General features: G+C 48.3%; 1 protein-coding gene and 1 long non-coding RNA gene across 2 annotated transcripts in view; both read right to left on the bottom strand.

Annotated features, from left to right (window-relative positions):
• Positions 1–5,302, bottom strand: part of Ptpn14 (protein tyrosine phosphatase non-receptor type 14) — a 150,962-nt gene extending 145,660 nt beyond the window's left edge. The window contains exon 1 of the mRNA XM_031338535.1: positions 4,896–5,302. The gene's annotated coding sequence lies outside the window, so the exon portion shown is untranslated. The remainder of the gene's footprint in view (positions 1–4,895) is intronic.
• A 12,588-nt stretch (positions 5,303–17,890) lies between these two features.
• Positions 17,891–24,793, bottom strand: LOC116068667. Its single transcript, XR_004109656.1, has 3 exons — positions 24,698–24,793; positions 24,367–24,416; positions 17,891–18,100 (listed from the first exon to the last, which is right to left on the bottom strand). It is a non-coding gene; the product is annotated as an uncharacterized LOC116068667 (long non-coding RNA).
• Between the last annotated feature and the right edge of the window lie 2,295 nt (positions 24,794–27,088).

Below are 27,088 nucleotides of genomic sequence, written 5' to 3'. Positions count from 1 at the left end.
GGCAGTGGTAGGCAGTGGGAGGCAGTGGTGGCAGTGGGAGGCAGTGGGAGGCAGTGGTGGCAGTGGGAGGCAGTGGTCCCCTGAAAGACTAAGCCTGAAATGCAGCTACACACCCAAATCTCAAACATTACAAACCCAAAGGTATTTTTTTTAATGTTTATTTGGCTTATATTGATATGTGTGTATGCGCATCTCGATGGGGTGCCACATAGGCCAGAAGAGGGTGTATGAGGGTGTGTGACCCCTGGAAGATGGCAATCACAGATGCTTGTGAGCCACCAGCCATGAGAAAGTACTAAGATCTAAACCCAGGTCCTCCACAATCCAGCAAGTGTTCTTAAGCGCCGAGCCATCCTCCACCATCCACCAAACAGTAATTTACTAACTGTAAGAGGCTAGACCATCACCACACCACCCCTTTCTGGTTTTTTTGTTTGTTTGGTTGGTTGGTTTTTGTTTTTTTTGTCCTCACCGGAATCCTTCTTCCCTACAGGCAGATAGTAACATTTGTGGAATGGCCAGCTACTATGCAGAATCTCTGACAACACAAAGGTCCTCCAGGATTGGCCTCAGGGAGGGAGCTCAGGATGTAGTCTTGACCTGGGTGGAATGGAACTGCCCGAGGATGAAGCTAAAGGACCACACATCAAACCGTAGGTGTAAGGCGGACGGACCAATGACTGTGGCAGATAAAACACGGCAGAAAAAGAAAGTAAGAAACACAGAACCACAAAGAAAACAACGGAAAGAAGCCAGCATGGCGGTGCATGCCTTTAATACCAGTTCTCTGGAGGCAGGCGCAGAGGCAGATCTCTTTGAGTTCCCGGGCTACACAGAGAAAGCTTGTGCTTCCTCCTCCCCACCCCCCACCCCCCAAAAAGAAAGGACAGGACTGCGAAATGAAAAATCAATATGTATGTCATCTATAGCCCGACTCAGACCCCACTATCCTTACCACGCATGCAAAAGCTTCACGTAACATCCTTTAATTCAGAATTATAAACAGTTCTAGGATTATGTTTTTATAACCAACGTGCACACCATGTGTGTTAAAGTCGCTGCACTGTGGGTCTGGGCAGAATCAATTTCCCTTCTCTTCCCAAATGCAAGAATCTTGGTCAAGCTTGTATTTTTCTAGGCTTTGACCTTCTGACACTCCCCAGCATGCAATTCTGCAGGTGGTAGGGGCGGAGAATCTACCCAAATCATTGTGGTCGCTGCTCTTAGGACACGCCTGTCCTGAGGATGCCTGAGTCCCTTTCTTCGCCCGCTCCCTCCCAGGAAGTTGATAGGGAGATCGGTGAGTTAATGTTTGTCAAATACTTCAGGCTTCTTGGACGAAAGGCAACATCAGAATTTAACCACCTGTGGCTGGCAGGCCTTGATCTACCATAAGCTGACTCTGTGTTGGGGCTTCAAAGAAGTAAAATCAAGGCTGCTGAGAGATGGCCTTTGTGAGCAGCTCACTTCTGAACCCTTCCTCAAGATAGGCAGTAAATCCCAACATCCTTTAATTAACCGGATCTCAGCATTCGAAATGCAAGGCCCAGCACACTAGCCCCTTGTCACAGAGAAGAGTGGACTGGCAAAGGAAGTGCCTTCCCTCCCTTCTTCCTGACCAACTTTCCTACTGCCGGGGGTACTGTGGGCCTCCTTCAGTGTGAAGGGCCACATGCAGCTGCCAGCCGACATGTTTGCTGTGAGCCAATAGTCTAAAATAAAGTCAAGGACAAAGCTTTATGTGTGCGTTGGCACACATGTGAATTCAGTCTGCTGAGTAACAAAGAACATATTCACGGCCATGTACGAGGCCGCCAACACACGAGCACCCTCCTGACAGGCAGTACATTATACAGCGTCCCACTGAAGTCTCGTAGATGCTCTGGCAAGCTGTATCGTCCGGGCTCCACCTTACAGATGAAGACAGACAGACAGTCAGAGAGGCTGCGAGGCTGCGAAGTCAGCCCAGCGTCACACTTCTCAAAAGTAGCAGAGCTGTGCAGGAGATGGCTCAGCCGGTGAGGAGGCTCACCACCAACCTTGACAAGCTTGATCCCTGGGGCCCACAGAGTGGGAAAAGAGACCCGAATGTGCCCACACACACATACACACAAAGTAAACAAATGTAAAAGAAATCTCAAGTGGCAGAGTTGGAATTCAAGTCTAGCTGTATTTCACACACACACACACACACACACACACACACACACGGACACACACACGGACACGGACACACACACACACACACACACACACGGACACACACGGACACACACACACACACACACACGGACACGGACACACACACGGACACATGGACACATGCTCACTACAAAGTTGCAGCTATTGGCCCCGCCCACTCCTGGGCCCATTCACTCAACCTTTCCTAGGAGGAGGGCAAAATTAAATCCATCTAATCAGTCTGGGAGATCAAAAAGCCCATTTCAGACACCAACTTCCTCCTCACTGAAGCGTTGGTGTCTGTTTCCCCCCTTCCTTAATTGGCTAATTAAGTATTTCATCTTATCTCTCCTCCTGCCTCACCTCCAACCAAGTGCCTAGCAAAGTTCCAAGGGCTCAGAATGGATTTGAAGCCCACACGGCACTAGGTAACCAAGCAATGAAAAGTTCAAAAGCAAGAACGTGACCAAATTCTTCTTCAAAAACAGACAGGACGCTGGAACCCAGGTGAGCTCAATTCGCTAGGAAGAGGTCAATATCTGTATCCCTGATAGAACGTAATCCAGTAAGAAAGCAGACGCTGGGGAAATCCTACAGGTCCTACACTTTCTGCTCCTCCACGGGGCAAGGAAGGACTCGTCTGAAAACCCTGATTTCCTCTCAATTCTTTGTGGTGTGCCGATATTAAAAGGTTTCCCCAAGGTGAGTCTCTTTCAGCTGATCATGGACCATAACATACACAAACTCGAATAACTGCAGCAGCGCTGTGAGTTTGTACCACACCGAGGAGGAAAGCCAGAAGGAGACCTGGGACCCACCAGTGAGGAGCAGTGGCCTCTTGGTACACACCTCCCTCATGCAGCTCCCGCACACGTTCCAGATCTTCCATCCTGGAAATGCTTGCTTTGGGGATCAGAGATGGGCTGGGAGAGAACCTTGAATAAACACCCTCAAGTTGCAAAGAACCACTCCTACTTGCCAGCTTAAGATACCTGAAGGCTGGAGATCTGGCCTCTTGGCCTCAATGAAAAAGTCCCTCGGAGAGGTGACCGTGGTGAACAGCCTCTACTGCACTGAGGAGGTTTTTTCAGGGAGGATGTGTTGGACCCCGGGTTACAGGGATGGAGGATTTCGGTGTCCAAGGGGTCAGAGAGAAAAAAGAGAACCTCAAGATACTGCGGAACCTGCTTTGAAAAGCAGTGATTCTGAGACACTGAGACACATCCTTGAACCGATTCTCCCCGAGCCAGCCACACATTCACACAGGTGAGGCTGCTGCTAGGTAAGAAAGCTGTTCCGGACACGGGACAGGGACAAGCACCTGACTGGTGAACGGAACCCCCCCCCCCCCCGGCCCAGGTTTTGTCCCCAGCACCAAAGGGAAACCGCCGCTCTTAAGACACAAACTGTTCTTCCCATGTCAAAAGCTCTCTCAGGACAAGGTTCTGTAGTGGGGTGGGATGGTCCTCACGGGGATACTTCAACGAAACCAAGGATGGGTCAATTAATGACAATTAAACACCTGTCACCCCACAGAACCGTGTGGGAGACACAGCCAGGAGAGGGACCCTGTCCAAAGGGAAAGCTTTTGATCCTTGGAAGCTACTTCTGGTCACGGGAAGTGGGTAAGAGACTTCCGGTTTCGTTTCTGCTGGGGTGGGGGCTAGCTATGCCAACAGCAGCGCACCAACCTGCCCATACATGTCCCACCAGCCACCGGGTCGCTCTCCAAGACTCTCTGCACGCCCCTCTCCGCGCCCCTCACTTTGCCCAAGCTGTTCCCTCCTCTGGAATGCGGTCCCTCAACCACTCCTAAGTTGAGCATCATTGCCTCGACGAAGGTAACCCCTTTCCTCCAGGGCCTTGCCTTCCCCGAGTCTCACAGAACCCCTCTCTCGCAGCACATGTCCCCATCCGCCCGCGGCTGCCTGGAGTGGCTACAGACGCCTGTAGTGTGGTCTCCTAACACAGGGCAAGACTCATCACTAAGTTTGTGGAATGAATGAGGGAAGAAATCCAATTCAAGAAATTAAAGTATTTTGGAAACTGACCATACATACACTTATCCAGCAGCGGCCTGAACGTAACTCGCCTCCAGTAGGACCCCGTAACAGCTAGTCCGTGAGCCGACTAAACTCAAAACCCCCACGACATCCCCAAACCGAAGGAAGGAGGGGGGGGGGGTAGTGACAGCGCACATCAATTCCTCCAAAAAAGATAGAAAAACCATTCCCAAAGATTCAAAAACTAGATGTGGGGTCACGTGGGAAAGGGGCTGTTAACCCTCAGAACCTGCAAAGTTCCAGTTGGAGATCTGGTCTGAGATGAAGGTATAATTTTTCCCTGCGCGCCTGTCGGATCACCCGAGCTGGGGCCAAGAGACTCGAGAGTTTGGTATCTCGGCTGGGGCACTGGGAAGAGGGCACAAGGAATCCCTCACAAAACCCAGTGCCCACAGAGGCACAGGACAAGCTTAGGGCTCTGCGCTGTGTTCCCCTGCTCTCAAACACAACAGGAGCTAGAAGCGATGGGTTGGTTGAACCCAAGTCCCAGACCACTCTCCCCTTCCAGCTCAATTCCGGACGAGAGAGCGCCGCACCAGAAGAGAACCCGGCGGCCGGCCACCTGGCGCCCCCACCGCGCACCCCGGCGTCCCCGGCTGCGAACCTTAGTTGGCTCTGCCCGAGGATCTGCTCCCGCCCCCGCTGGCTTACCTGCTTACATGGCCCCGGAGTGCCCCGGGTGCCGCACGTTGACCATCAGGGAGTCTGGGTCTCCACCACTGGCTTCCAGGAGCTGGCAGAGGAGGGGCTCGGGGAGGGTTACGCAGCAGCCGCCGCGCCGGGCGCACCGGAGAGGAGAAAGGGCCAAGAACCTAGGCACCGCCGTCCCGCGCGAGGGGACCGGGGCAAGCGGAGAGGTGGGGCGCACAGAGGGACCGCCAGCGGCCACTTGGCACCAGATGCTCCACGAGGACCTCCCCTGTGGACGAGACGGCTGAGCCGAGGAGCGCAGCTAGCTGGCCGGGCCCGCGGCCGAGGCGCTGGGCAGCGGGGAGAAGTTGTGCAGAACTTGAGCCTCCGGAGAGAGCCCGAGCGCCAGGAAGCGCGAGCGGCCGGGAGGGCGGAGGAAGGGGCCGGGTGGGAGGGGACGAGCAGGCGCCGCTGGCCGCGCTCCCCCGCCCGGGGCTCCGCTCCGCAGTGCTGGGGGCCTGGAGGCGGGGAGTGCGCGGGGCGCTCGCTGGGCGGGCCAGGAATGCGTCCGGGGAGGGCGCGCGCCAGCCTCCGGGACGCGCGCCCGGCGCTGAAAAGAGGAGCCCGGGCTCCCCCGCTGCGGGCGCACGGTCCCCAGGGACGTCACAGCGCTGGAATCCGAGGAATGCCAGGCTGCGGGAGCTCCTTCGGCTGGTCGGGCAGAAGTCGTGCACTTTTAATGGGCTAGCTTTGGAGCGTGTTTTCCTACCAAGGTGGGGTGGGGGTGGGACTGTGGACCAAAGGAACGTGCCTGGAGTGAGATAGACTGGAAGTGGAGAGGGGGGGAGATGACCCAAATCGACCCAACTGTTCGACGCTTAGGGGGCGGAGGGGAAAGCGGGAAGGGAAGGACCGTCCCTCCGAGATTTCCGTGGGCAGCTAGGGGGTGGGACGCTGGAGCTAGAACAGGCCGTTTATTTGAGGGAGGTCTCCAAGCAGGATGCCCCCAAGTCGCCACCGCCCAGGAGCCCCGGGACAAAGTAGGGTGGCCTCCCTGCGAAGGCAGTCTAGAAGCTCTCCTCGGAATCCTAGAATCTCTTGAGTAGTGAGTCTTAGCTCGGGTCCTCCCTCCCCGCCCCCACGGCCAAGCAGCCTTTGTGTACTGGGAGTTGGAATATGTGGTTTTCCCGGTTTGTTCCATGCCACGGAGGGGGCCCCACCCCTCCTGGGTAGGCACTGGGAGGGAACTGCGTTAGCACTTTCGGAGGTGGGGTTACTGAGGCGCAGCCGGTGTAATGGAAAAGGCACTCAGCCGGGCAAGGGAACCTGTATTAGGCCCCGCCGAGGGGCTGGTCAAGTGGTTAACTTGGGAAGATCCCAGCGCCCCCCACCCCTGATCCTAGGTTTTAGTAGTTGTGAAGTGAAGGAGGTTGCCTATATTTTTAAGGCGCTTTGTGTGTCTTGGCATCTGTTCTCTTTGTGAAGTCTCAAGACCAATCCTTTCAAGGACCCTGAAGTCCTTGTCACCTAAAATATCGTTAAATTACTTACTTCACTGTACAGGGAAGGGATACAGAGCTTCCAGGCCTTAGCCTATCAAAATGGCCCATGCCCACTCTGGAGGCAGAGACAGGAAAAGCACAAGTTCGAGGTTGGCCTAGACTACATAGGAAGACCCTACCTCAAAACAAGAAAGAAAGGTCTCTCGTGCCCACAGAGCGCATCTGTAATCACTGGCTCTGAGCATTCTCCTGTCTGCAGAACCAAGAAGGATTAAAGAGGACTCAGGGTGGGGGACAAAGTGGGATAAGATGGGAAGCAACAGAAGTCTTTCAAAATGTCAAGGAGAAGGCTCTAGGAGGTTGATGAGTTTCCAGCCAGCCTTCAGGAAGAGCTTTATGTCGTGACTCAGTGTGGGCAACATTCCACACAGCCTAGCATTACCATCACCATCCCTTATTTATAATAATAAATAAATCTAAAATAATAATAACAATAATAATAATATGCCTACAGGCTGCAAGTGTGGCAGGCTGTTCCTTTCTGGGAGACAGGAGGCAAATGTCACCGTGGAAAATAAGTGGCATATGGATGTTGTGGCTCCGACTCTCAGACCGCTGAGCACAGCCCCCGGGCCACTGTGGTCTAAAAGAGAGAGCAAAGGATTTCTGAACAGATGCAGACAGTGGGCTCTGCCTGTGAGCAGCCTTGTGTCCCTGGGCAAGCCACTTAACGGGAGGCTAGAGTTTATTTTGTCACTGGAGTGTGACACCAGGGACTGAGTTGGGTTGGATTAGCTGGATCTTGGGCTGCAACCCTGTCTGAGCTTGCTTGAGTGCTTTCTCCCCCAAACAGAGGCATGTTTGCTGAGGAAGCTGAGGGATGCCAGAGCGGGGAGTCCAGTGACTGAATGCCACCACTGGCTTGCAGCTGTAAGCAAAGCCTAGGTGGAGCACGCGGCCCCTGCGCTTCTTTGTGATTTTTAAATCAATTCATTCATAGAAATAAAAGTCATTATTTTATATTGGCTCATAGGAAGGCAACACAAGAATTTTTTCACGCACACACACACACACACACACACACACACACACGAGAGAGAGAGAGAGAGAGAGAGAGAGAGAGAGAGAGAGAGAGAGGAAGAGAGAGAGAGGTACTTATGAATGGCTTGGAAGGTGCACTTTGATTCTCCTGTATGCTAGATTTATGCTGAACCACTGAGATATAATTCTTTGTAAGGAGAAAGCTCAGCTTGGACCTGAGAGTGTCCCTCAGCATATACTGCTCGCATGCCCTGTACTGGAAGAGGTCTGGGAAATCTGGCACGTGGCCTCACACCTCTAATCCCAGCACTCAGAAAGCTGAGTCAGGGCAACCTCCATGAGTTTTAGGCCAGGGTTCAAGGCCAACCTGGGCTGTATAAACCTTGTCTCAAAGACACAGAAACAAAGAAAGCAGAGTGTTTGATGCGTGTGCATGAGGGCCTGAGTTCAGGTCCTAACATTCTTCATGGGTGGCTATGCTTTTACCAGTGCCCATGGCCCAGCACTGCTGGAAGCAGTTGGATGGCTGGGACTTCAGGCTGGCTACCAGCCTAGCTAGCCAAGAACCCCTCTTGAAATCTGTGAACTGCAGTTCAGGGAGAGACCCTGTCTCAAAGGGATGATGTGGAGGAGGACACCCAATGCCGACCTCTGGCCTCTGAGAACATACAGTCACACACATGCACCATACCATACCATACTCCACACACACACACACACACACAAAGAATACTTGAGGTAATTAGAAAGAAATTAAAAGCCTATCTATCTATCATCTGTCTATCTATCTATTTTATCTATCATCTATCCTATCTATCTATCTATCTATCTATCTATCTATCTATCTATCCATTTATCTATGTATATCTCTCCCTAAAAGGAAACCGAACACTCTCCCACCCCACTGTGTCTGTGTCTATGTGCATAAGCCAACATCTCATTAGGTAAGTCTGCACTCTTTGCAGTCTGATCAGGGTACATGGCGTTGACAGGACTTAGAAACAGGTTCTTGTAGCGTCTCATATTGACTTTCAAGCTTTACGGTTTTAGAAGCATGTGCCTATTAAGTCGTTCGGAGTCATCTACCTCCTTGTTCTAAGCTTGATTCTAAGAACAGGATGCCAGGCAGGATCTCAGCACCCCCCCCCCAAGATCCTGCCCACCTCCAATATGTTCTCGACAATGAGTCACTTTTACACCTTCAAAGATGCTGAAGTGCCTGAAACCAGAACACTTTCCTGAACCAAAACAAACAGGCAGGGAGATGGCGCTGTCAGAAAAGCACTGGCCACACAGGCATGAAGAGCTGAGTTTGATTCCAGCTCCCACGTAAAAAGCCAAGCATGGTGGTGCTCATCTGCAGTCATCACACGGAGGGTTGGGGTGAGGCTGAGGCAGGAGGATACCTGGAGCTTGCTGGCTAGTTAGAATTGTCAAATCAGTGAAATATCACCTCAAGAAATAAGATGGAGGATGACAGAAGGACCCCTAATGTCCACCTCTGCCCCCACATGTGCACATACACAAACACGCGCGCACACACAATACACACACTTTACACACACATTTTTTTTTTAAAAAAAAGTAACTTGGTGTCATTTGAAAAATTCTGATGAGCTCTAGGGGCTGTCTATACATTTTGGAGTTATATAGAGGGCACTGTGTGTTAATACCTTGCTCCCACCCCCCACTTTTTTTGCTACTGGAGATGGGACATGTGCGCACACACATCTTGGTGTGCACCATGTTTTAGACTGGATGTAACTGAGCTACAACCAGAACTGAGCACAAAGCACAGAACATAAGGTATATACCGCTCCTGAATAGATGCATGTGAGTTACACCCAGGTCAAGGGAATGTCTCCACGTTACACCGCAGGATATCCCCTTGCTTGACTTCTCAGCCACTACATCCCCTCTGGGCTAACCTCTGCTCCTTGCACATACCTAGCTAGTCCTCAGACTTCATGCCAAAGGACTCCAGCGATGTTCCCATACAATCTATATGGAGAAGCTAGCTTCTTTTTTTTTTTTAAGATTTATTTATTATGTATTTATTATAAGTACACTGTAGCTGTCTTCAGACAGCACCAGAAGAGAGCATCAGATATCATTACAGGTGGTTGTGAGCCACCATGTGTTTGCTGGGATTTGAACACATGACCTTCGGAAGAGCAATCGGTGTTCTTACCCGCTGAGCCATCTCTCCAGCCCCAAAGCTAGCTTTCTTACCTCACTATGCATCAGGACTTCATTTCCCAGAGCAGCAGAATTACATGTCATGGTGCGAATCGTACCAATCTGTGTTTGCCTACTCTTGTATTGATCTAGTGAGCAGGTGTATTTTGGAAGCACCTCTCAAGGAATTCTTCTGTGCTTGGGTTACAGGTTAGAGCCGCGGTGTTTGGGTCACTGGCTTACAATAAAAATAAAAGATAAGCCTACATTAGTGACAGGGAAAGTATTAAACCAGAGGTCCCTTAAATTCTTAATGGAATTAAATCTCTTAAATTCTGATGGAGCAGGGAGATAGCTAACTCAGTAAAACGATCGCCTTGCAAGCCGAAGGTCCTGAGTTCAAAACCCAGAACCCATGTTTTAAAAGGGGGCAGGAGGGGGCTGACACAATGGTACACACTTGTAATCCCAGCGCTGAAGAGACGGAGACGAGCAGACACCTGGAGCTCGCTGGTCACCCAACGGAGCCTACTCAGCAGGCTCCAGAGAGCTGGAGCTCGCTGGTCACCCAACGGAGCCTACTCAGCAGGCTCCAGAGAGACCCTATCTCAAAGTCAAAATGGATGGTTCCTCTGAGGAGCACTGTCCAGGGTTATCCTCAGGCCTCCACGTCCACATGAATACAAGTGCACCCCAGACATACACACCTAAAAGAATGCTTTAGCAGTGTACTGTGCTTAGTACTATTTTTTCCTGTTTCTGATAAAATACCCCAACAAAAGCAACAACAGGGCAGAAATGGAGGGAGGTTACGGGGTGGGTGGTCATTTAGCTTACAGTTTCAATGCCAGTGCACCATGGGGCACACACTTCTGGTTCCCAGGCAGGGAACGGTGCCACCCACAAAGGGCAGGTCTTCCCACTCCAATTAAGGCGATCAACAGAACTCTCCCACAGGCATGGCAGAGGCCCTTCTCCCAGGTGGTTCTAAATCCTGTCAAGTTGATAACGTAAGTGTGCTGAGAGGGAAACAAAACATACTGTGAATGAACTGGCTCTCTGGGGAGTTTTGTGCTTTTTGGTTTTGTTTTTTGTTTTTGTTTTTTGTTTTGCTTTTTTTTTTTAAAGTGGTGTGATGGTTTGTGTAGAGCTCTCACATACAAAGACACATGACACCCACACATGGTTCACAGCTCGATTCCAGAGGCCAACACTAGACTGCATGCAGGAGCCAGTGACTTCTGCCTTGAGAGAGGCTTCCTAGCATCTGTCCTTAGAGAACCATTTCTGACTCAGGGGATGGAAATGCCTTTGAGGACTTTCAGTCTTCAAATGATAATCAGCTTATGACGTTCATCCTTTTCCCGGTCCGGCTTGGCCAGGGAGTCCCACTGTCCCCAATCACTGGCAAAGTGGAATAATGTAAGACTGTTGTAAAGACACAGCTTTCTGCCTTAAATGTGAAATGTCACCTCCTCTGGCTTATATACGGACATACTTACATAAGAGGTTGTGCAACCTTTAGAACGTGGGGTTTCCACTGAGGGAAGGGGGTAGTTGGGGGTGGGCCTTGAGAGTCGCCCCCAGTTCCCTCTGCTTCCCAGGACAATATAACAAACGTCTGGTGCTCGCTCCCTTCCTCTGCAGCAAACAGCAGCCATGCTGGATTTTTCTGTGGTGGCCATGTCTTCCGAAGTATGAATGAAAGCAAACCTCTCCCCTTCACTTGTGTCTGCCAGGTGTCGACACACACAGGTGGGGGGGGGGGGGATTAGAAAGTTCTGCTTCCTCTCTGGTCCACTTCCTGTGGAAGCTAATCGTCTGGTCCTCTCTAGTCACACGGCCTTCACTCTCCTTCCAGATGTCCCCACCATCAACAACACTCTGGCCACTTCACTTCTTTTTACTTTTTCCCAGGTGATGCCTCCCTATGTTCCAAAGGCCCCTTAATTTGAAGTACTGGAGAAAGGCCTCATTCTGTGCATGCCGACCTAGGCCTTGTACAAGAGCATTATTTCTGTTACATCCTCTGGAGAGAATGTCAAAGATGTTTGGGTTGTATAGCTTGAGGACAGAGGGAGCCATCCTCCTGTCTGGGTGCTGTGCTGGCTCCTTGGGCATCCGTGGATGACCATGGATGCAAGGATGTAGTATCAGGACAATGAAAAGGCGGCCTTGAGCTAGGCAGCAGCATGGATTTTTCCAATAAAAATGTGCAAGAGTCAGCCAATTGTCTATTTTGAAAATTCCAATGGTAGCAATACATGCTGAGTATTGTGTATTATTATTATTATTATTATTATTAATGACACATTTTATTGACACTATCAGCAATATTTAAAAGAAATACAACCTAGGCACTGTGAAGTACTGCATTTGTATTTATTATTATCATTCTTTTTTTAGGAGGGTTTCTCTGTATAGCCCTGGCTGTCCTGGAACTCACTCTGTAGACCAGACTGGCCTCGAACTCAGAAATCTGCCTGCCTCTGCCTCCCAAGTGCTGGGATTAAAGGCGTGCGCCACCACTGTCCAGCCTTTGCTACCATTCTTTACTAATTTTACCTTAGGTCCCACACACTCTGGCTCTAACTTCATGCTGTAAATCTCCCCATCATAGCCCCTGGCTCTGTCTGATGACTTCTACCTCCATCAGCTCCATCTTTGCCTTCTAGCCTTTCTGTGTGTGGCAGAAATAGTGGCTCTTCCAGCACACACCTCATGTGCATCTGTGCCCTTGGACCTGCCGCCACCATGTCCTTGCAGGACCACCTTGTCCATGCTGCAGAAACATATCTGTGACCCAGAAAGGGTGGCTTGTGCCTAAGAGCTCTCCTGCAAGACCGTCTTGGCTTTATTTATGTGATCAGTTTTGACTATCGTCATGGAACAATCACTTTAAAATGTTACCCAGAGTGATTTACATCAGCCGTTAGGCAGGGAAATGGATTCAGTCAGAGTGTCCTTGACTCACAAAGACAAAGACCACAATCCTATTTCAATTTGTTGTTGTCTGTTTCCCCATTTTTTAAAAAGATTTTTATTTATTTCATGTATATGAGTACACTGTTGCTGACTTCAGACACACCAGAAGAGGGCATCGGATCCATGTTACTGATGGTTGTGAGCCACCATGAGGTTGCTGGGAATTGAACTCAGGACCTGTGGAAGAATAGTCAGAGCTCTTAACCACTAAGCCATCTCTCCAGCCCCCTACCCCCCATTTTGTTTTTGACAGTGCCTTTCTATGTAGCCCTTGTTAGCCTGGACTTCTTACATAGACCAGAGCAGCCTTGAACTCACAGAGATCCACTTGCCTCTGCACCTCAAATGCTGGGATTAAAGATGTGAGCCCCAGAGCTGAAGAGATGGCTCAGAGGTTAAGAGCACTGGCTGCCCTTCCAGAGGTCCTGAGTTCAATTCCCAGCAACCATGTGGTGGCTCACATCCATCTGTAATGGAGTCTGGTACCCTCTTCTGGTGTGTCTGAAGAGAGGTGGTGTACTCATATACATAAAATACATAAATCTAAAAAAAAAAAAAAAAAATGCACACCATCATGTTCAATTGCTATTTCAAGTTTTTTTTGGAGAGGAAATGTTAAAGAAGGGGAAGGCCCGGAGATAGAGCTGAATCAGTGGTTAGTGCTTACCTAGCATACAATACAAATTAGACAGTAGGTTCTGCAAGAAGGAGGGAGGGGAGAGAAAGGGAAGGGAGAGATAGAGAGGGGGAGGGATGGAGGGAGGGAGGGAAGGAGGGAAGGAGGAAAAGGGAGGGAACGTAGGCCATAGACCCACAGGGACTGACTGTGCTCTCTCTGCCATCTTCTACCTTTGCGCACACCCGGGCTAATACTCATGCAAGACCAAGTTTTGGTCTTGGGGAGGGGGAGTCCAAAATTCTCAAGCTTCAGTGTCCTCATCTGAAGAGAGGAAAGACCAACGTGTCCCACTAGTGCGCTGCGTGGTAACCAGCTCGTCAGTATACAGAAAGCCCTTAGCAGCACACCTGGGTCTCAGGATGTCACAAAATGTCAGCAGCCACCTGACTATGTCTCCACGGAGCGGACTCTGTCTTTGAGCAGGAATCAAACCTCAACCTCTACATTCCCAACTGAAGGGTCAGGTTGAGTCACCAGGGTGGGAAGGCAGACTCACAACTAAGAGAGGGCCCAGGGGATCTGAAACCACACCCATAGGAAAAGAAGAAATGCGTTGGCGAGAGGAAGGGCCGCTGTTGCTGGGCTGGACCGGTCTTGGCGCTACAGCAAGGGCAGCTTCCCTAAGCCCAGAGTGATGCAGAGAGCAGAGTCACTGGGATGGCGGCCACTGGGCACTTTCGGAGCGAAAGGAAGGGCAGCAGCGATTCCTGGGCTGGACCTGTCTTGAGAGGAAGGGCCGCCATTCCTGGGCTGGACCTGTCTTGGCGCTACAGCAAGGGCAGCTTCCCTAAGCCCAGAGTGATGCAGAGAGCAGAGTCACGGGACGGCGGCCACTGAGCACTTTCCATGCTCCAGGAACACAGATGATGCCCTGCATACGCGTTCGGTGACAGTCTTCAAGCGCTGTGGCCTGAACTGTGTCCCTCCCAGATTCCTGTGTTGAAGCCTTTAATCCGCAGCAAGACTTATTTAGACATATTCCTTAAGAAGACAATTAAGGTTAAGTGAGGTCAGAGTACTAGGGCCCCGAGTTAATATATGTTAGCATGGTATGTGTCTATGCATGAATGTGAGGGCCAGAGGTCAGTATTAGGTATCGTCCTAATCAACCTAATTTCTTTTTCTTTCTTTCTTTCTTTCTTTCCTGGTACTCATGCTGTAGACCAGGCTGGCCTCGAACTCAGAAATCCGCCTGCCTCTGCCTCCCAAGTGCTGGGGTTAAAGGCATGTACCACCACCGCCCGGTTCAACCTAGTTTCTTGAGAAGGCATATCTTATTGAGACCTGGGGCTCGCCGATTCCTCTAGACTGGCTGGCCAGCACGTCCTAGTGCTCTTCCTGCCTTTGCCTCCTCAGCAGTGGGATTGTGGGCGTGTGCTTCTGCACCCGGCTCTTAGCTGGGTGCTAACGTCAGAACTCTGGTCCTGCTTGCCACTCATCTCGTCAGCTGTCCGATAGCGTCTTGATCTTGGACGTTAGGCCCTAGAACTCTGGTCCCTTGGCCAGCTCTCCTCAGAAGGTACTCAGCTACAGAGCTGCTGAGCTTGGCTCACACCACGAGGGTGGGTACCTGTCCTTCATTGTCTTTGTTGAATACTTTCCAGTACCTGTCAGCTGCCATTTTGGGACTTCAGATGGAAAGAGGTGGCCAGTTCTGACCAGACCCTTCAAGTCCTTTTTGTAAGAGATTAAGGGAATGACAGATGTTCATTAAAAAAAAAAAAAGCCAATCAGGACACTTCAGGGTTAAAATAAAAAGATGGTCTACTCTGTTACACACATTTTTCAGAAAATCTCAGAAGAAAAACACTTGAGTTCGAGGGCAGCCTGGTCTACAGAGTGAGTTCCAGGACAGCCAGAGCTATACAGAGAAACCTTATCTCGAAAAACCAAAAAAGAAGAAGAAGAAGAAGAAGGAGAAGAAGAAGAAGAAGAAGAAGAAGAAGAAGAAGAAGAAGAAGAAGAAGAAGAAGAAGAAGATGAAGAAGAAGAAGAAGAAGAAAGAAAGAAAGAAAGAAAGAAAGAAAGAAAGAAAGAAAGAAAGAAAGAAAGAAAGAAAAACACTTGAGACAGAGTGTCTGTGCTGTCTCATGGTGATGCTTCTCAGAACAGAGGTGCTGTGCAGAAAGACAACTCAAGCTGATGCCTGTCTCTGTCTGCAGATGTGTGTAGCTGCAGTGGATTCTCAAACTGCATCAGGCTTTCAGGAAAAGGGCTGGGGAGATGGCTCAGTGGGTAAACTTCCTGCATCTTAAGCCTAATGACCTCAGTTCAACACCCAGAACCTACACAAAGAAGCCAAGCATGGTGGCACGCACCTGTACTCCCAGGGCCGAGGAAGTGGAGACCGCAGGTGCCGGGGGCTTACTCAGGGCAGCCTAACTGCCCACTGAGGTTTAGGCAAAGGGAGAGACTCTGTCTCAGAAGCCAAGGCGTGGGAGTCAGCGAGAGAGCGCTGCAAGTACAGGTGCATCCCACCTAGCCTTATGGCCACGAGTTCAATCCCTGGCTCCCATACGGTAGTAGGAAAGAACCAGCTCAAAACAGTTTGTCCTCTGACCTCCACGTGCACGGCTTGGCATATGTGAACCTCCTCCGCACACATAAGTAAATATTAAAAAAAAAATGGAAATTATATTTTAAAGATCTAAGGTGGATGGTGTCCTGAGGAATGACAGCTGAAGATGACCTCTGTCTGGGCTCCACAGGTACCACAGGTTCAAACATGTACCTGCACACACTGCCCCCCCCAAAACACAGGCACACACACACACACACACACACACACACACACACACACATGCACACAGCCTGCCTGAGAAAGTGCTTTTCAACTATTGTCTCCTCCTGTTTTTTTCTTTTGTTTTGTTTTGTCTTTGGAGACAAGGTCTCACTATGTAGCACTTACTGTTTTAGAACTCAACATGTAGGCACGGCTGGCCTCCAACTTACTCACAGAGATCCTCCTGCCTCTGCCCCTGGAATTAAAGGTGTGTGCCATCAGGCCTGGCTCTCCTCCTCTTTTTAAACCAGGGTTTCCCTATGTAGCCCAGGCTGACACCGGCCCCCCTTTGAACCTCCTGATACAATCCTCTGAGCCCAGGGATTCCAAGTATAGCCTGGCAGGCCAGGCCGCGCTGGGTTCTTACCTAATGGCGACTGGTCCCTCTTCTGGCAAGTCCTGTATGCTAAGTTTAAACAAAACCCCAGGGAGCTATAAGTAATTTGTTTTGTTTCTCTCATCCATCTTTGGCTTTTGTTTAAAAATGTAGTTTAAATACCTATGTAAAGTCATCAACAGATAATGCAAACCAGACTTGTGAAGTAAAACGTAATCGAATCGCTCGATGACAAGTTCAAAAATGACTAGAAAGGAGAAGACTGCATTTGTTTTCAGTGTCAGCGGCCATGGTCACAACACCCCCTGAGGGGCGTGCCTCCTGCTGTGATTAGAGACCAGCAGCAATCTTCTTTGGGAGTATGGGGAGTCAGGCCATCCTTAAGATGCCATTCTGCAGATCATAGATACCCAGCCTGAAGGGTGAGATAGGGTGACCGCAGGATAGGCCAGGCTGTGGAAGCAAATGAATCGGGCAGTGCTAAATCAAAACCTCGATTGGAACCTGACTGCTTCCTGGCCTCCTCCCCCAGAGCGAGGGGGTGAATCAGTGTGGCTGGCTGGCTCTGGCACTTCAAATGTGAGTCATGGGAATGGATGCCTTTAGAGGACCGGTTTGGAATGACCATCGAACATCACTTCCGGTGGTCAACGGGAAAAGGCAAATTACCCAGGAAGCTCAATTTTGAGATGCCTTCTGCTACAAGGGTGAGTCACTAGTATCAACTGGCATCGGAAATCCCAGAGGCTGGAGAAACGCCAGAGCGAGAAAGTGCCCTCCGACTTCACGGTTGGCACCTCTGATTTTTCTGGGATGTACAAAGCAGGAAAAAAAAATTTTTTTTTTGTTTGTTTGTTTAGCAAAGTGTTCTGTACCCCAGGGTATTATCGAAGTCACTATATAGCCAGAAATCACCTTGAGTCTCTCACCCTCCTGCTTCAGTCTCCCATCATTGCGGGGGATGTCACCCTCTGCGCAGCTCCACGCCAAGCTAGGCAAACGCTCTGCCCTCTGTGCTGCCTCGTCAGCCCCAGTGGACACCATAAATGGTCAAAGGGAAGCTCATCTTTTTGAGGCAGATGAAGATGGTCTTGCTGACATTCTCTCTAAGAGTGGCTCTAGCTCCCCCTCCTTGGCTCCCCCTGTTCCACAGTTCTGGTATCTTGTGGTTACTTGAATATTTCTACGACATACTCTCCTCCCTCAGGATCTTGGCACTGGCCATTGCTCCTGCAAAGAGATCCCTTCCTCCAGATACTTTCTGACTTGCTCATTCACCTCGGATCTTCCCAGACAGCCCTGCCGGGCCACCCCACCCCCTCCCTCATCTCTCCTCCCGCCCCTCCATCTTCCTGTCCTTTGCCTTGCTGTCTTTGTTGTTACCTATACTTCCTCTTCGCAGCTCCCTTAATTCGCTTACTGTGTTCCTTCCCCACCAGAAGCTCTATTCCAGGGAATTTATTCTGGAAGAATCTCAATGAGCATTTATTAAAACTTTGAATGGGGGGGGTGCTGGGGAAATAGCTCAGGTAGTCATGTGCTTGCTGCTCGTCATGCATGATGGCCGGAGTTCAGTGTATTCCAAGTGCTTGGTAAGTGGAGGCAGAAAGGACCCTAGGCATCTGGAAGGGTTCCAGGCCAGTGAGAGACACCGCTTTACAAAACATGGTGGCTGGGTCTTGAAGAAAAATCTCTTAAGTTGACCTCAGGGCTCAGATACACCTGCCAGTACACGATAAATGTCTGTTACTATATAAATAACATGAAGACACATCCAGCTATATCCTCTTGTTCTCAGATTCCCACTCATCATTTAATCTTATTATAAATGTATATAATATATAAATATCATATATATATAATTATATAGATAGATTACACTATGAACCATTGAGGTAGGTGTTTTAGCCTCCTGTTTATGGATGAAAAGATGTCTGAAGAAATAAATGACTCAGCAGTTAAGAGGACATGGTGCCCTTGCAGGTGACCCTGGTTCGATTCCCAGCAGCTGTATGGTGGCTAACAACCATCTATAGCTTCAGTTCTAGGGGATCCGATTCCATCTTCTGGCTTCTTAGGATGCTGGGCACACATGTGGTACAAACACGTACATACAGGCAAACACTCACACACATACAGTAAACTGAGCATTAGAGTTGACATAGTGTGTCTGCTCTCGGTGGTGTTTTTAGGTTATGAGATTCGGTGCTTTGAGGACACTAATGATTGTGCATTTTCATAGATTTTCACACGGAGTGAACACACCCAGACCAGCCCTTGTCTTCATGCATTGCTTCTCTTCTATTGTTCAATAATTCTCCCTTCTTTTGCCCAATTCCTAACCTAGTTCTCCTCCACCTGGCATTCAGTACGGTATGTCTTAGCATCTATGCCCAAGCCACATGGATAGGCTGACCTCCAGGCTCTGACATTTGCCAACTGTGTGACATTGTTGGAGGTTCTCTGTAATTCTTATCTGAATGGCCTGGTTTAAGCTGTTTCTTTAAGCTGTTTCCGCTCTTGTCCTGGGATCACCAATCAACAGACTGTAAAACTTCACTCGCTCTTCCGACCTTTCCCTTGTAGGTTATGAATTCTTATTCTATTCTGAATTCTTATTTTTTCTGATGCCCCCCCAGGGAATCTCATGGCATTAACTTTCAGATCATTTATTTACCGGACACATCTTAGTATTGAAATAATTCATCACAGTCTTTATTCAAAACCAGTTAGATGAATCCAGCAGTGGTGGCACATGCCATTGATCCCAGCACTCCAGAGGCAGAGATGGGCAGATCTCTGGGTGAGACCTCAGGGGTGAGCTTGAGTCTAGCCCGGTCTACAAAGTGAGTTCCAGAACATCCAGGGCTACACAGAGAAACCGTCTCAAAAAAAACAAAACAAAACAAAACAAGAAAACAAAAAATAAACAAAAAACAACAACAACAAAACATACAAATAAACAAAAACAAAATAGAATGACTGGGGAGTGCAACGCGGTGACAGAGCACTTGTGCAGCACGCACGAGACCCCAGCACAGTAAACAAATTATCCGTCCAACTTAAAAGTGTTTTTAATTTCCAATATTTACTATTAAAGGAAACGTTTAAGAAACGTTAGCCTCCAAGTCTAAGGATAGAAACATAGAAGACAACATGAGCTTGACTATGCTCCTCATTTATTATGAATGAATGAAATCATTCACACACACACCAGTTGGTGGCTCACAGCTGCACTTAGGCTGAGGCAGGAGGTTGTTACGAGTTTCAGGCTAGCATGTGCTATACAGAGTGAGAGCTTGTCTCCGAACAAACAGATCACTCACAAGGATCAAGGGTCATTATCTTACATTTTCTTAGTCAGTGTCTCACAGCGATAGATTACAGAGGTTCAGCTACGCTCGCCTCCCAGGGCTGAATTCTGCTTGGTAACGTGTATGCTCCTTTTAAATACTGCTAAGAGGAAATGCTAAAAGTCTACAGGGTAGAAGTATAAAATGAGCAAGTTCTACAGAGCCTCTACGAGGCACTGTGCTATATAGATGTACTCTCGGACAACACTACATGTCACATCGAGGGTTCTCAATACGACTAGGGTCATAGCCAAGATTCAGGAACTATCTGGAAGAAAGTTTCAGTGACTGAAGATGAGCTGGTTTTAGTTCCAATATGAAGAATAATTACAACTAATAGGAAATGTTCAACTATGTTTATATAACATAGGAGTAAAACAACGACAACAACAAAAAACCACACCACCATTGGAACTAATTAAGTGCTTTGAAAACTAATAAATGAAAAGATAGAAACAAATCGTATGCTGCTCTTTTAAAGTTTTTTTAAAATTTATTTTATGTATATGAGTAAATTGTAGCTGTACAAATGGTTGTGAGCCCTCATGTGGTTGCTGGGAATTGAATTTAGGATCTCTGCTCGCTACGGTCAACCTTGCTCGCTCCAGCCCAAAGATTTATTTATTATTATAAATAAGTACACTGTAGCTGTCTTTAGACACACTGCAAGAGGGCGTCAGATCTCACTACAGATGTTGTGAGCTACCATGTGGTTGCTGGGATTCGAACTCAGGACCTGTGGAAGAGCAGTCAGGGCTCTTAGCCCCTGAGCCCTCATATGCTGCTTTTGTTTTACAAGATCACCACTGGAATCCATGGAGTGAATGAATGTTGACCAGTTTTTCCTTACAGATAGATTCTAAGCAATGAAAGGGTTAATACAATCAGAGAATCACCAGTTCCACCTTTAGATACAGTAGCAGGTTGAGGCAGGAGTACCAGTGGTGGCCAATGAGACCAATGTGGTCAGATCTCAGACGGTCACCATTAGCTTTTAACAGGGTGACTTAGATCTGACCCAGCCTCTGGAACTGATTCAGCTACCAACTTACCAAGACCACTCGGCAGAGGCAAAGGTTCAGAGCTAGAAGTGTGGTCTCTAGACCCGGGCTGGGTGGGCATGGCCCTCTTCATCAGATTTGCAGTTTGAACCTGGAGTAAGTTCAAGGCACCACAGCTTTGGAGAAAGCACGCATGTAATTCCAAATTTAACAAACGTATTTGTTTGGTCAGTGAGGAAGGAGAGCTCATTGGAAGCCAAGTATCTGTGCTTGTGATGCAGGCTCCTCTTCACTGTGGGTTACCAGTGCCATGATAGAATTTATCGCTGTTTCATTGAATGTGTATACAACGTTTCAAGCTTGTACACATGGACAGGTGACTTATCTGGATTCCAAGTCAGAAAAACCTCGCTCTTTACGTCTGTAGCCTTTGTACAAGAATAACCGCTTTCTCCTATTGGTTCGGCGGGGGTGGGGGTTGGGCTTTTGATAGTTTAGTCGTTTGGGGAACTGAACCCCAGGCCTTGCACATGGATGTACACTACTGAGCTGTCTCCCAGCCCACTTTTACGTTTTTATGTTGATAGCCTTGTTATTTTATTTTATTTTATTTTATTTTATTTTGGGGCTCTTGTTAAGTTACCCTGGCTGTTCTGGATCTCATTCTAGATCTCTAACAGGATTTGAACTTGTGGCCTTCCTGCTTCCAGAATAGCTGGAGTTACAGACTTGCACCATAGGACCAGGGTCAATTTGTTTTTTAAAATTATTATTTTCCAATAATCTGTTTCTCCTAAGATTATTCCATTAAAAATAGCTGATTAGTTTCGAGGTCAGCCTGGTCTACAGAGTGAGTTCCAGGACAGCCAAGGCTACACAGAGAAACCCTGTTTCAAAAAAACCAAAAAAAAAAAGAAAAAAGAAAGAAAGAAAGGAAAAAGCTGATTAGTTCATCACAATAGATTTGCCCTGGTAGAGAGAAGGATAAAAGAAGATTTAAGAGGCATAAAAATATAAATAGAAACTCGATGTCCTGCCTACATGAACCTTATTTAAAGGCACATAGAAACTAGTGATGGCCCAGCCAGTTTCTGGCTCTTGTTGCAAAGCCCAATGACCTGAGTTTGAGCTCTGGAGGGAAAGAACAGATTTATAAGAACTGTCCTCTGACCTCTGACCTACACACACACACACACACACACACACACACCACACACACAAACACACACATACACACCACACACACCACAAACACATACCACACACATACACACACACACCACACAAACACATACATACATACAAACCACACAAACACATACATACACACATACCACACATATACATACACACACACCATACACCACACACACACACACACACCACACACCACAAACACATACACACACACCACACACATACATACACACCACACACACACACACACCACAAACACACACACATACACTCCACACACATACACACACACACACACATACACACACCCTGTCTTCCCGAAAGCACACACTATCTAAATAAGCAAGAATAAAGAATTAAAATCAGGCCAGGCAATGGTGGTGCACACCTTTAATCCCAGCACTTGGGAGGCAGAGGCAGGCAGATTTCTGAATTTGAGGCCAGCCTGATCTACAGAGTGAGTTCCAGGACAGCCAGAGCTATACAGAGAAACCCTGTCTCGAAACACTGCCCCCATCCCAAAAAAGGAAGAATTAAATGAGATAGAAATCCTCAGTGTGCATAGGTCTCCTTTCCCCTGCTCTAACAGGATCCTTCCATGAGGGAACCGCCTACTACTGCCTATTTGCCAAACGTTCAATAAAGCAATACAATATTTGTGTGAAGTGATTTTTCCAGACAAGGAGAGCATCATTTCTAACCAATTTTCTATATACTCCCTATAAACATTTCTATGATTATATTTGTGTGCACTGTACCTTCCTGTAATATCTTGCCTCACCACCACCCAGAAACAACAGAGGTAAATCCACTAAAACTACAAACCAAGAGAAATATGCCGCGCTTCCAGCTGACCTTTCAGGTGTCTGTTAAGACAATGAAAAAGAACCGCTCCTCCGACAGTGTGGCCGTTAATATTGTCAACTTAACAGACATAACAAAACCAGAAAAGAAATAACAAGAAAAGGAAGTCTGCCTGATGAGCGTGATACAATGATCCCTGGTCAAGCGTTTGGCAACAGAATTTAAGAACTCATCGGGCAGATCCAGTGGCTTTGTAGCAAAGAGTAAGGGTGATTTAACATCCATTAACCCATAGGGCAGGGATCACGTAGTCATCTAAGTAGATTAGAAATGACTCTGACAAAACTCTGAGCTTGGAGCCTTTACTCTGTCCCTCTGTCTATCTGCTCTGTTCCATTCCGTAGCCACTGCTTGGTTCAAGCCAGACACCTTTCACCTTCTACCTTCTTCTCAAATCCCAGTATTCAATCCTGGGTCAGCTTCATAACTTTGTATCTGCTCTGTCCCCCCAGGGACCACAACCCTCACTCTTCAGCTACTTATTCTTCTTTAATTTAGCTCTTTTCATTTAGTCTTTTTTTTTTTTATCATAATGCAGCCATTTCCTTCCACAGTAATAACATCTAGTGACTTCCTCTAATGGCTTGAGTCCCTGCAAACCTGCCAGCCTCATCTGGGGCCGCTTATCTTTAGTTCACCGTGCTCAAGACGTCTCTCTTTCTCTCTCCGCCCCCTTCTGCTGCCTTTCCTCAGAGAGTGGGGATTGAACTCAGAGATGCGTGCGTTCTAAACATGTTATTTCCACCACTGACATCCCCAGCCTCTTTCTTATACCTGACAGCCTCTTTGGGGTCTCCTAGTCTTTGGGTGTGTTTATCCTCCTCTGCAGAGGGTGTCATCCTCTGCTTTTCCTGAAATTGACTCCTTATTCATCAGGGACCCCATAGATATTGCTTCGGTACTTCCTGATCATAGTGCGCCAGGGTTCTCCAGAGAAACAAAGCCACAGCATAAGAAGAAAAGTACATAGGCTGCCGGATGGACAGATGGATGGACGGGTGGACGGATGGGTACTAGGCAGATAGGTAACAGATGCTAGAGATAGATGGTATAAACAGGTGGCAGTGACACAGAAGATATGTTAGAGAAGTAACATAGACAGACAAACTTCCACTTTCGGAGGCTGGCAAATTTGAAGTTTGTTAGGCAGATTGGCAAGCTGCAAATTCTCTGGCAGACTCTGAAGGCTACATTCTTTGGGCGGAATTATTTTCTCCCCCTCAGAGAATTCTGTTTTGCTCGTAATACCTTTCAGTTGGTTAAACATTTAGGATAACTTCCTGTCTTTAAAATCAACTGCTTATAGATATGAACCGAGTTTACCAAAGCCCTCCACAGCAACACCTAGGTTGAATGTTTGATGGAACAGCTGGGTCCTATGACCTAGCCAAATGGACACAGAGTTACCAATCACTCCTAGCTGCAAAGATTGCCCTCTTTTAGTTGGGTGGTATTTGTTTTGTTAGATGCACATGGCCAGCGCGTGCATCTAACTTTCCAATAGCAGTGTCCTGTTAAGAACCTAGATTATTTGTTTTGTTTGTCATGCATTCCAGAATGGACTTAAACTCACCATGTAGCTGGCCTTGAATTCTTGGTCCTCTTGCATCTACCTTCCAAGTGCTAAGGAAAGAGAAGATGATGCTGGTGGAGTTCTGATTTTGACCAGGACTCCCTGTGACTCACAGGAAAATCCCTTGGAGCCCTCTAATGTCTGGGCGCCAGAACTCTTAATGGCTGCGCTCCCACAAATTAGCATCCAGATGTGTCAGTTGATTATTTACCACTTATGACTCTTAAAAGTAACTTTTCATTAATGACATAACTTTAAAACACCCTCCTTATTAAGAGAAGTAGGAGCACATGCAGTGGAAAGCACCCAGCCCCGCTCTGGGGAGGCTCACATAGAGTAGTGTCTCAGCCTGGGACGTCAGGGCCAGCATGTACACCATCAGGGCCAGCATGTACACCGACACAGACTTTGTCTCTTTCTAAAAAGGAATGACAAAGGAGCACTTACTATCGGGAAATAGCAGAGGAAATAGTATTTGGGAGAAATAGGGCCCCCCAGTCATTTTCCAGGGCCCTCGGTAGTTACTGGTGTGTTTATGGGAAACTATGTGACTTTCCCCATTAGCAGAGGGTGGGAAAGCCCTGGAAATGCCTATGTCCGGCTGCGGCCGATGACTACAGTCGCCAGAATAACACTCCACTCCCCAAACTCTGTAAAACATAGGTCGTTGCTAACTGGAAGCAGACAAAGAAAAGGTCTCTAATGACACTTTAGCTAATCTTAAGTGCGATAGCTGCCTGCCATCTTGGCAGTTACAAGCAGGTAAGGAGGGGAGCCCGGCAGTGACGCACACAGCCTTTCCTGCTTTTCCCTCCTGTGGTAATAGTGATCCTCCTCCTGAAGGACGGGCACCTTAAGGGGGGAGGAGGAGGGGGGTCAGACTTAGGATATAACTTCAGTTTGGTCTGCCTAGCTTCCGCTTGAAGTACCCTGGAGAGGGAACAGAGGTGGAAATTAACGACCTGGAAGGGGCTTCTGAGTCAGTCCCGTGTGTTCCCAGTAACTCTGCTCACCCTGGAAGGTTGACTGCCCTCAATTTCCTTTAGGTGGAGAAGTCTAGATTGACCAGGAAGTACTTTGCTTTCTTAGGTGTGGGGGAAAGGGGAGGCCTGAGGGGGGGGCAGTTGAAGCGGGGGTCCACAAAAACATAATTTGGTCAGCCATGTCCTTGTGACACCCAACGAATTGTGTGCTGCTTTTTAAACCAACCAAAACATTTCAAAAAGAATCGCTTCTCTCTTGTGGAGGTTCTGGATCCTGCATCCATTATTGTTTTTAAAGGACATTTTAAAACTTAAGGGGACCTAAGAGGAAAACGTGTTTGTCTCGTTGCTGATAAGGGGTTTCTCCCGGTATCTTTGCAGCATAGTTCTGAGAGCTCCTTCTGTGTTATTTTCTCTGTATATTCCCCAAAGCAGAACTCCAACACACCCTTCTCGCTCTGATTTTCCTCTGTTCCTCCAGCTAGTTGGAGAATTGACTTCCATTTTGGGGGTTGCTTTGAAATAGTAATGCCAGGGGACTTCTGTAAACAACAACAACAACAAACAAACAAACAAAACACACACACACACACAAACAACCAAAATCAAAACCAAAAAAAAAATAGATAGACTTGCCCTGCTGGTCAGAGGATTCAGGAGAGGAAACAGCGCAGTGCCCGGGACCAAGGGCTCGGAGAAGCCACTGCTCTGGGTTCTACCTCTGTGGGCGCTATAAACAATAACAGAATCTGGGCAGAGAGATCATAGCTTTTTAAAATGAATAATAATAGAATAATAAATGACTAATAAATGAATAAATAAAGTAAGTCCCCAGAGGGAAACAGGTTTTGCCTCTTGAGGCTCACCTAGCTCAGAACCTCTGCCATAAACTGCGCACATCTGCAGCAACTTGATGACACGGACATTGGGGTTGGGGACATTGGGGTTGGGGTCTCTTAGAGCGAGGCTTTGGAGGACCCTGGGTCGATCCCAAAAGCAAGTGTGGGTTTGGGTTAGAGAGTGGGAGACTCTGTCTAACCCAAGCAGAGGACTGAGGGGGCAAAGGTGGAGGTGGGCAAGGCAGGGCTCGGACAGGGTCAGCCTAGGCAAGGTTGGCCATTCCTCTGGGGAGATGTGCAGGGCCTTCCAGCCTTCTGCTGCGCTCGCTCCCTGTGCTGCCTGGCAGGAGGATCAGGACAGGCCTCAGCGGTACTGGGTCCCAGCCTGTGCTGCTCTGGCTCAGCAAGCTTTCATTAAGAACTTTTGAACTGACAAGAAAATTAATCTTCCATTCGGCAAGTTAAAATTCAACTCCCCCTCCTCCCTGTCCCTGCCATCTCTCCTCAAGACTCCTGAGTGTCCTGGAGTGACAGGGACAGGACAAGCAAAGAGGAAGCGGTTAACAGGGTCCCTAACAGCGGAGGCTACTGTGTGTTTTAGTAATGTTTTAGTATTGTGTGTACTTGTTTTCTCCTTAAAATGCAAAGCAGACTCACAGCTACTCCATAGGAGTTCTGCTCTCTCTCTCTCTCTCTCTCTCACACACACACACACACTCAAGTTCCTGAGTTACAGCTTCCCTGTTCCATAGTTTCCAGAGGGTTCTGACCTCAGGCCTTTAAATATGATGTAAACAGCTAAAGAAAATGCAGAGACCCTCCCCTCTGCCTTCCCTCCCCCGTCCTCCCTCCCCTCTGCATTCCCTCCCCCCCATCCTCCCTCCCCTCTACCTTCCCCCC

Source organism: Mastomys coucha, unplaced genomic scaffold (genome assembly GCF_008632895.1).
Source record: "Mastomys coucha isolate ucsf_1 unplaced genomic scaffold, UCSF_Mcou_1 pScaffold1, whole genome shotgun sequence".
Classification (NCBI taxonomy): Eukaryota; Metazoa; Chordata; class Mammalia; order Rodentia; family Muridae; genus Mastomys; species Mastomys coucha.
Note: the sequence above shows the minus strand (reverse complement) of the source record. Positions and strands in the feature narration are given on the sequence as shown.